The 9,369-nt window shown below is 42.1% G+C and overlaps 1 long non-coding RNA gene and 3 other non-coding genes across 4 annotated transcripts; 1 reads left to right on the top strand and 3 right to left on the bottom strand.

The window, feature by feature from the left end:
* Positions 1-964: 964 nt before the first annotated feature.
* Positions 965-1,059, bottom strand: LOC116654307. Its single transcript, XR_004309450.1, has one exon. It is a non-coding gene; the product is annotated as a small nucleolar SNORD12/SNORD106 (small nucleolar RNA).
* Positions 1,060-2,560: 1,501 nt separating this feature from the next.
* Positions 2,561-2,649, bottom strand: LOC116654308. The gene has a single exon (XR_004309451.1). It is a non-coding gene; the product is annotated as a small nucleolar SNORD12/SNORD106 (small nucleolar RNA).
* A 1,169-nt stretch (positions 2,650-3,818) lies between these two features.
* On the bottom strand, positions 3,819-3,910 carry LOC116654306. The gene has a single exon (XR_004309449.1). It is a non-coding gene; the product is annotated as a small nucleolar SNORD12/SNORD106 (small nucleolar RNA).
* Positions 3,911-4,306: 396 nt separating this feature from the next.
* Positions 4,307-9,045, top strand: LOC107322983. Its single transcript, XR_001559118.2, has 3 exons — positions 4,307-4,608; positions 5,345-5,445; positions 7,366-9,045. It is a non-coding gene; the product is annotated as an uncharacterized LOC107322983 (long non-coding RNA).
* The last annotated feature ends 324 nt before the right edge of the window (positions 9,046-9,369 follow it).

The raw sequence follows: 9,369 nt of genomic DNA, 5'->3' as shown, positions 1-9,369 counted from the left end.
CAGCTTTCACCTAGTACTTTGAAATAACAGCAAATCCAGAGGCCTTCTGAGAGATCCCACTCAACCTGCCGAGAGAACATCCAAAAGCATGTAAGTTCACTCTATATCAAACAGCAAAAATACAGCTTTCGAATCTCACCCCCAAATTCTTTAAGATGCTAAGGACTGTTCTGCAAACAGCCAGTAGAACTGCTGTACCACCAGGAACTCCAGATCCTTTACAATTCTAGTGCGCAATATAGATAGGTCCCATTTGTGCTCTCCAGTTACAGGCTGCTCAGAAGACTTCAGCCTCCCTCACAGCTATGACAGCTGAACACGGGTTACACAGACAGCAAGATCAACTTGCAACTAAATGAAACTAGCAATAAGTGTTTACTCAATAAAGCAAAATTCTCTTAAGCACATTTTCTAAACCGTTGGTGAAACCCTAAACAAATAGCCAGGTTTTCAGAAGGTATCACATATGATCCCATACAGAAGCAAAGGAAGGGGAAAAAGAAAACCCACAAGCAAACCCTCCTTGCAAAACAGAAATATGCTGAAAGCTAACATTTATTTACTTATATAGCATGGAGGATATCTCATTCACATGTAAAATAAATGCACAACAAAGGTTCCTTGACTTTATATGACACACTTCATTTTAACACTACTGAGAAGAGGCAAAATGGGGAAAAAAAAAAAAAGCCAAGTTCATGTCCTTTTAAGTTAAATTTAACATTGCCAAAGCTCTGCCATTTCTGTTACTGGAGATCTTCCAAAAGTCAAAATCCTTCCACTTTCAGTCTTTAAGACTTTTATGTATGTCAGATAATGTAACGCAATCAGTATTACTAAGATACATGCAGACAGCACCCTCCAGTGCTGTTTGCCCTCCAAGCACGCAGCACACACAGATTCCCTGCCCATAGGCAGAAGAAGCCTCAATACAGAACCAAGTGACAAACTGAAGAATCTTATATCTGTGGAATCAGACTAATCTGGCTTAAATGTAAGTTTGTATCAGCATTGCCGATCTGATGGGGAAAAAAGTAGGAAGTCATCATATACCACAGAATGACAGATGCTCTTCAGCTTAATGTTTGACAAATTTATTAACAGAATTATTTGATTGTTTATCATGATGCTGTCGTTCATTTACCATATATTCTTCAGGAACTTGCTACTTTAGTTGTTTTATGTCTTCTTTGCTATTCGCTCTATATCTCTTTTTTTCTAATACTTTCGGTAAGAGTTTATCAAAGTAACTCACATTTGATTTCTTTAGATGATGGAGTTATTCAAATGTGTACCTATTAATTTCAAGTCCCGTGGGAAACAACTCACCTTGCTCCTATTATCTTAAAAATGAAATTTGCATCAGCAGAGAAAGCCAGGGATACTGTTTAGTCACTATCAGCGATGCCACTGCTGCTACATGATCATTCTCATTTTTAGTTTCTATCATGCCCAACGCCGTATCTAATCTAACGCTAGAGTGCAATGCAAGTGAACTGTAGCATTGAACCATGAACTGTTTTGATCATAACATGCTTTTTTTTTCCGCTGGTGCATCAGACAAGTCTGGGCAGATGATGAGTATCTAACACTGCGCTCTGATGTGAATAAAATTCAGACTCCCCCCCCCCCCTCCCCCCCCCCCCCTCCCCCCCCCCCCCCCCCCCCCCCCTGTCCCCCCCTCCCCCTCCCCCCTGCCCATCACTGTATCACAGCAGTGCAAAAATTACTAAAGCCACCACAGCCCTACATAAGTCATTTGCATACCTAACCAGGTTCAGAGAGAATGGTGAACTAATGGCAGAAGCAGCAAAGCCACACATACATACAGACCCCACTGAACACTAATAGGATCTAACCCCCCCTCAACATTTACTCAAGCTGGCTAGCACTCAAACCCCAAACTCAACAGTCTCTCTTCCTAAGGAATCCATGTCAGGATGGTCCCCATAACATACTACGGTAGCTGCTCTGAGCACAGTACCATGCCTCCAGGTAGAATGACTGTTACGAGTTCTATGAGCACAGACTATCTAAAACAAATAAATATGGACCAGCTATAAATCCACCAGTACCAAGTTAGTAATGCCTTGATATGCTTCTTTTTTGTTCACCAGTCACACTTTGCCATTGTAGACAAGATGAAACATGAGTGACACAAGGCACAAAGGCTCCTGCTGCAAGGCTTCTGCACAAGTTGACCCTGTGTGCTTTCATCACTGAGCATTAAGCTATGTATTGCACAATACAGCAGTCTCCAAAGACAGTAATTGAACAAGCTTGGAAGTCAGATCTGCATAAAGAGTTTGTTTACTAGTTAAATATCATCAAACAGAAGCCTTACGGACTTGCTATTCTTACCTGTTAAAGGTTCATGCATGGTGGTGCAAGCCAGGATGACTGTGTTCATTGCACAGCTGATTTACTGCTGGCTACAGCCACCTCATCAGGTCTCCAACACGTCCAATGTCCCTCTGATTTCACAGAGGCCTAGGAGTGAAATGCAAGGAACTGTTAGCACTGAACTTCATGAAGCTGTGGGACATCACAGCTTTTTCCTGCTGGTGCATCAGACAAGATCTGGCTAGAGTGATGAGTAATAACACTGTCGCTCTGATGGGCAAAAAGTTCAGTCATCCCTACAACAGGACCCAAGAGTGACACAGCTACACTCTAATAACTTCCCCAGGCATGTCCTTAAGGCCTGAAAGAAACTACACAAACCCTTTCGCAGAAATAAATAACTGATCTGACTACTCAGCAGGCTCATGGCAAACACTGGAGAACACCAGAAAAAAAAAGTTTTAATAGGCTTCTGCAGTACAGCATAAGATGGCTAAGGCAAATATAGGAGGCAGACAGAGATAGCAGATTACACACTTCTGCAGCTACAACCTTTACAGCCATGAGACATTTCTACCCATGCAATGAAAGGGCAGGAGGCTGCACATGCAGTTTTGAGTGTCGGGCAGTTTCCAAACCCCAGGACATGGGAATCGGCTATAGACACCACATGCTCCATCCTATGAGCATTACCGCATACCTACCAGCAAGCGGCAGAGTAGAGAAGTGCCGAACCAGCCCTTCCTGCCTGGGGGAGGCACAGCTCCGCCCATGGGCTTCCGGGCTGGGCCTGCAGCTCTGAGCAGCAGCGCCCACGTGTCTGCATGGCCGGGCCGAGCCCCGGCACAGGACCACACACACAGAATCACAGAATGACCCGGGTTGGAAGGGACCTCAAGGATCGTGTAGTTCCAACCCCCCTGCCTGGCAGGGCCACCAAACATACACCTTTACTAGATCAAGCTGCCCAGAACCCCGTCCAACCTGGCCTTGAACACCTCCAAGGACGGGGCATCCACAACCTCCCTGGGCAGCCTGTTCCAGGGCCTAACCTGCAAGGACACAGCTGTAACCCACCATCCCACCCCATGCTCGTTTCTTGCCATCCTAGACCTGATACTTTGCGTGTAACTGGAGCAACACGAGGCTCCTACTGTAACGCTTCTGCACGAGCAAAATTGCTTCCAGCCCTACAATGCTTAGGATAATGTTCACATCTGCTCATCTTTCAAGTCTCCGGGGGATAATAATGTAGCAAAACATCATGAAAACAATTCAGGAACGGCCTTAAAACTCGCACGGTTACCAAAGGGACACAGGAAACTCACCTATCAGAAGCTCTGGCATGGCAGAGCGAAGCAGGCAGCTGCAGCCGTCCATCACGCAGACCCAACGCGCTTCAATAGCCTGGGAACAAAACAAAGGGACAGTGAGCACGGAGCACACGAGGCTGAGGGACACGGCAGCCCCTCCATGCTGGTGTATCAGACAAGATCTGGCTAGAGTGATGAGTAATCAACACTGTCGCTCTGATGGGGAAAAAAGTTCAGTCATCACCGACACCAGCAGGACCCGGGAGGGGCAGAGCTGCAATAACCGCGTTCCATGGGGGCAGTAAGGGCACAATAAAGGCACGGCAGGTTCCTCAACACAGCGATCCGAAGGGGCACGGGCAGGGATATGGGATGGAGCTCAAGGGATGGGGCAGAGCCAGGAAGGGGCGCCTGTGCTGCAAGGCCAGGTGCTGCCTCACTAGGGAAGAAAAAAGGCGCACGACAGGCATCCAGCCGAGAGCTGGAGCTGCTGTGAATTAATAACACATCGTAAAACCCAAACCCACCGAGCCACCCCCAAAGCAGAGGAGCAGCCCCACTCACCTCCCAGCGCCGCAGCAAGAGGCCGCTGGGCTCCTCGCACCGCGCTTTATGCGCCTCCTGGGCCCGCCCCGTCCCGCCCCCTCCGCGCGGAGGGTGGGAGCAGCCGCCATGTCGGGTGGTGGTCTCAGCTCTGGGTTTCCGTGCTTATCTCCCCTCTGTTTATAGCTATTCCTCGTGTTGAGCTCGCTGCATGTTAAGCGGTGTGGAAACGATCTCTTCTGACCCGCCCGGGTGCCCTGAAGCCGGGGGTGGAGGTGTTGTGAGGCGCCTGGTGCCCCGGCCGCCATTTCGCGGTGCAGCTGATGCAGGTTGAGGCCCCGCCGCCCCATGGAGCTCCTCCAGCAGGGGATGGCTGCTGTGTCCGCTCACCCTCACAGCGATAAGTGAGGTGAGGCTGCCCGTCTGCTTCGTTTCCATACCTTATAATGCAGGAATGGCCCAGAAATGTCCATTAGGTGGGTGTTGTGTGCACCCCGTGCTCCTGGCATCGATACATCTTATAAATTATTCTCGTTCGTTTCTTCTTGGAAAGAAATTTTACCACTAAGTAACAGAACGAAGATGTGCTGCAAATAACCGTGTTTTGTAACCCTGCAGCTGCTGTGTCTGGTGATTTTGCAGCTCTAAATTCACCTTAGCAATGAGCCCAGTCACCTCTATGTGGTGAGGATGTGCCCTGGGGCAGCCTTGAGTTCACACAGGAGGTTATTTCTCCATTCCCATTTATTCATCTTGTCTATTATTATCTAGTGACATCCAAACTGTGTCTGTAGGACGTATGGCCTAGCAATATATAATTCAACTACCATTAAAATTCCAAATGAAATGCGTTTGTAAGCAACTAATTCCAGAAAGCAGCTTAGCAAATGGGACTCATGGAAAAAAAAATACAATCCCATTAATCCAAGTTCCAAAACTTCAAGAGATGAAAAGGCAGCCTAAAGAAGGACTCTACAGAAAAACATTTTAAGAATATTACAGGGAAAACTAATCTTGTTACACTGCACACCCATGTCAGGTATGTAACTCAGAAAGAACTGTAAATGTGACCCAGCTGAATTTTAGCAAGAGACTTTTTTGCACATTAAAATAAAGTTCTTGTGTTTGGTTTTTCGTTACTACAGACTCACACAGGTTTTCCTGCCAGACACAACATTAAACTGATCACAGCCATGTTGTAACTGAAGCAGGAACCTCAGACCTGATGGCAGTAGCAGATTTAGAGGTCAGTAGCTATTGATCACCAGAGACTTGAAACAAAACACTCATACAGAGAAATGCCAGTGTTGATTTTCTCATGACCACAAGCCTTCCCAAAGATGCTGCAGTTTTCTTTTAGGTTATAATCATCACAGCCATGCAGGACTGGGTTTAATGCTGATTTAATGCATCTATTTCAAGTTCAGCTTTAAAATTGATCAAAACATTTTAGTTTTTCCAAGCTCAGACAATTCATTTAGGAAGTGTAAACAGCTTGTTAGATGAGCAACTGCCTTGTTAACAGCTGTGCACTGAGGATATAATTTCTGTTGATGCACAATACCAGTAACATTTTGCAAAATTTGTGGCTAAATTCTAAAGAAAATCGTTTTTGAGGAAAAAGGTAGCTTTGATGGCTTACAGATTACTCTCTTTTATTATTAGCAAATTAATTTTACATAGGCATTGATAAAAGACACTGCTCTGTCATAACAAGATGGAGCAATGGACCAACATGGTATCAACTTGAAAGTAACTTCAGAGAAGGGCATGAACATTTTTATCATGCAAAAGTAACTGAGTGTTGTTGGTCCATTTACACGGGACAAACTTTTCCACTGCAATGCTGAAAGACTGCAGAAATACATTACAATACTTTTCAACTCACACAGTACGAGAGAAAGCACAACACAACCTTTGCTAAGAATGCTTCGAAGAGACAATTATTTAAACGTATTTAGCTTCTGTGAATTTGATGTAGCACATTGTCTTCAAGTTTCTATCCCCTTTAGTAATTAAAGTAACTCAGTGGCTCAGTGTTTTAACATATAAGCACTTCAGTATCTACTCAGCAAACTTTAAAGGGGACTAGACAAACATTTTATGCAAATACAGTGGCAGTTTGTAGGATCGTTATACTGAATCTCTTACAGCAAACTACTGATGAATTTACTTTTTTCAGTAATACTTTCATTTCCCAATTACTTTTTCTTGGCAAGAGCTAGATAGTCTTCTCTCCATAAAAACCAGTCTGCTGTGTGAAAACTACAATGAAAGAAATACTTAGCAGTCAGAACACAAGATATACCTTTACTGTGATGTACTTTGTAACAATGTTAAAATTTCAAGTACAGCAATTTAAGAGAGATTGTACCCATGTTAACACGGGGAGTGGGAGATTGTGTCTGTAGAGATGCTCAGTTGTACCCAAGTGGCTTTTGCATTTAGACTTAGCTATGAGAAATGTCAGAGGTTTTGTCCCTTTAGCACAGAGCCAGGTTTGCCTCCTTAAGGAGCATAACCTGCTCTAAAAAATAAAAACAACAACAATAAAAAAGGTAATGAAAGAATGATAGTTTAGGATGACAGTATTAAAAGCATATTCTGTCAAGGGTATTTTTGGCATAACTACATTAAGACATTCAAAATCTGAAGCGCTCTCTCTTAGCAGATTGCTAAAATACTGTGAAATCGGAAATAGGAGAAGAAATACAGTTTAAAAGTGCTATTTTCATTCCTAGCTGAATACAGTTTGTTTCATTGGGATGCTGCTAGCAGTACAAAAAATAATTTATTTTGTCTGAGAACAAAATAAACTCTTGGATAAGTAATATTCACCATCTGTATGCTCTTATTCAGTTCTAATCCAGAGAGATTAAATGAACATCCTAGAGATTTTGCTTTAACAATTTATGTTCCCCAACCTCTTATCACAGGACGTTCAGGTTCTTGTTTAGAAGTTCTTGAGTATTAAGTAAGTGTATAAATCCAAGCAGCATGTAACAGAAAGCAATACAGCATGTTGCAGAGATGAAGCTGAATATTTTCAGATTGGTAACCACCTCTGGACCAGTATTTCTTAATCCGAACTTTGAAACATATATTAGACATCCTTAAGGAAGCTTTTACACTGATACACACTTGTTCTGTTCGTTTTTATCTGCAGATAAAAGCACCAAACAATTATGTGGTTGCTTCACAAAACAAGATTGTGTCAAATAGCACGCAAACATCCTATCCCTTCCTGAAGTTGGGTACTTCTGCAGCCTCCACCATTTGTCTTTATACATTATTACATCAGAACAAAAATCCTACTTTAAACTTTGACCAACAAGTTAGGACAGAATTTTGGTAATTGCAATAGAATTCCAAGTACATCTACATTTAACTCCAATGTACATTACTAAAATGAATGTTCTCAGTTCTCCAGACAAATAACTGCCATACCATTAGTGGATTCCCTGGCTGAGTTGTTTCAGGCAGGATTTAATCAAAGGAAATACCAGCCTGTCTGTTTGAGACAAGGCGAACTGGTATAGGAGCTTCAGTAACAGCACTGTCACTGCAACTAGAATGAAGTGCAAAACTAAATCCCATTCTAAACACATTAAATGTATTTTAATATCACGAAACAAACATATATCACAGTGAATCCACACTTCTGCTCATTCTGTAGGCACACTGTGGCTACCTACAAGTCAGCATTCTCCAAAATAAATTTTGCACAGATTCTTTCTTTTTGTAAGATCTGTCACCATTAGTTTCAGGACAAAAACCATGAAAAATTACATCTCTTCCTTTGGGAAGTGAGAATTTCCTAATAACAGACATCATTTTGCTTTAAAAAAATCCCCTGAAATGAATTTCGTGATTCTCCTTTATGTGTTGCACTTTTTCAGCTCAAGAATAACGAAGTGACCCACTGAAGAAAGCAAATAATCCTCCCTGAATGAACTTTGACTACCCACCTACCCACCTTATACACCATGTTTAGAGTCCAAGTTGTTATTAAAATGGGAAACTTAGACATCAGTCTTTAACCTCAGTAACACAGCACTGAAAAACACTGGAAAAGGCTTCACTTTAAGTTTTGTAGGCAGCACATCTACAAAGCCAATTCTCAGGTTCTTATACACGGCATTGAAGTGGGACATTTGACTGTATTTCTCCAAGAAACAGTGGCATGGCATCACTCTTAAGTGCAGCACTTTACAAAAGCACAGAAACATTTTAAGAAAAGCAATGTAAAAGCTGCTAGACATTTGAGCTGGCTTAAGGCTTTGACATTTTAGAAAGCAGTAGTAAGTGCTTTCCTTCCAATAGCAGAAAATAATAACTTGATGATTAGAGTCCATCCAAGCAAAGGAGCACAGGCAGACAGGACATTTTCTTTGGTGAAGGAAAATGTACTGCCTTCTTTCTCTGTTCTCTGCTGGTATTTATAACCTGAACTAACAGAAAACTAACATAAAAATACTTCCAGAATCTTTCTGAAAATCCCAAGCTGCTACTTCAGAGCTTGTGTGCTCTGTATTTCCTTTTGGGAATTTAAACAGAGTCAGATAAGATAACGGGGAGGAAATCTGATGGAGGGAAAACAACATTAGCCAATTAAGATCTGAATACAAAAGTTATCTTAAAACAGACCTTATATGTTTCTGTTTGTTTTATAATGCAATCATTAATGAAAGGTAAGACTGCAAGTGTGGCACTGAGCCCAAGCTAATATAGACTGATGATCTGAAGCTCCAGCTCATTCTACTGCAATCAAAAGATTTTATAAAGACCAGAACGTGAAAGTAGAAAGATTTATTATTTCAAAGATTATTATTTTAAAGAAAGAATCTCTGCAGACAGCACTTTGCTTTGTATTCAGAAATATATAGTTTATATCAGCACTAGCCTCCTAGATTACCACAGTCAGGGTTTTTCTTGTTCACCTCAGTTTTTGTTCTTATTTTTTTTTATATTTCTCTTCTTTGTGAAACATTCTATAATATCAGCTGTACTAAAGTGTAATATAAAGCCTTATATAAAGCCTTATATATAAAGCTTTATATGTAATATAAAGCACTTGCTGCATTGAGCACAGAGGAGTCAATAGAGAAAAAAAAAGTGACTGTAGTGCTCCAGAAAAAATCCCACGCTTATCTAGAACTCATTTGTGTTA

Source organism: Coturnix japonica, chromosome 20 (assembly GCF_001577835.2).
Source record: "Coturnix japonica isolate 7356 chromosome 20, Coturnix japonica 2.1, whole genome shotgun sequence".
Lineage (NCBI taxonomy): Eukaryota > Metazoa > Chordata > Aves > Galliformes > Phasianidae > Coturnix > Coturnix japonica.
This window is presented reverse-complemented; position numbering and strand designations above follow the sequence as displayed.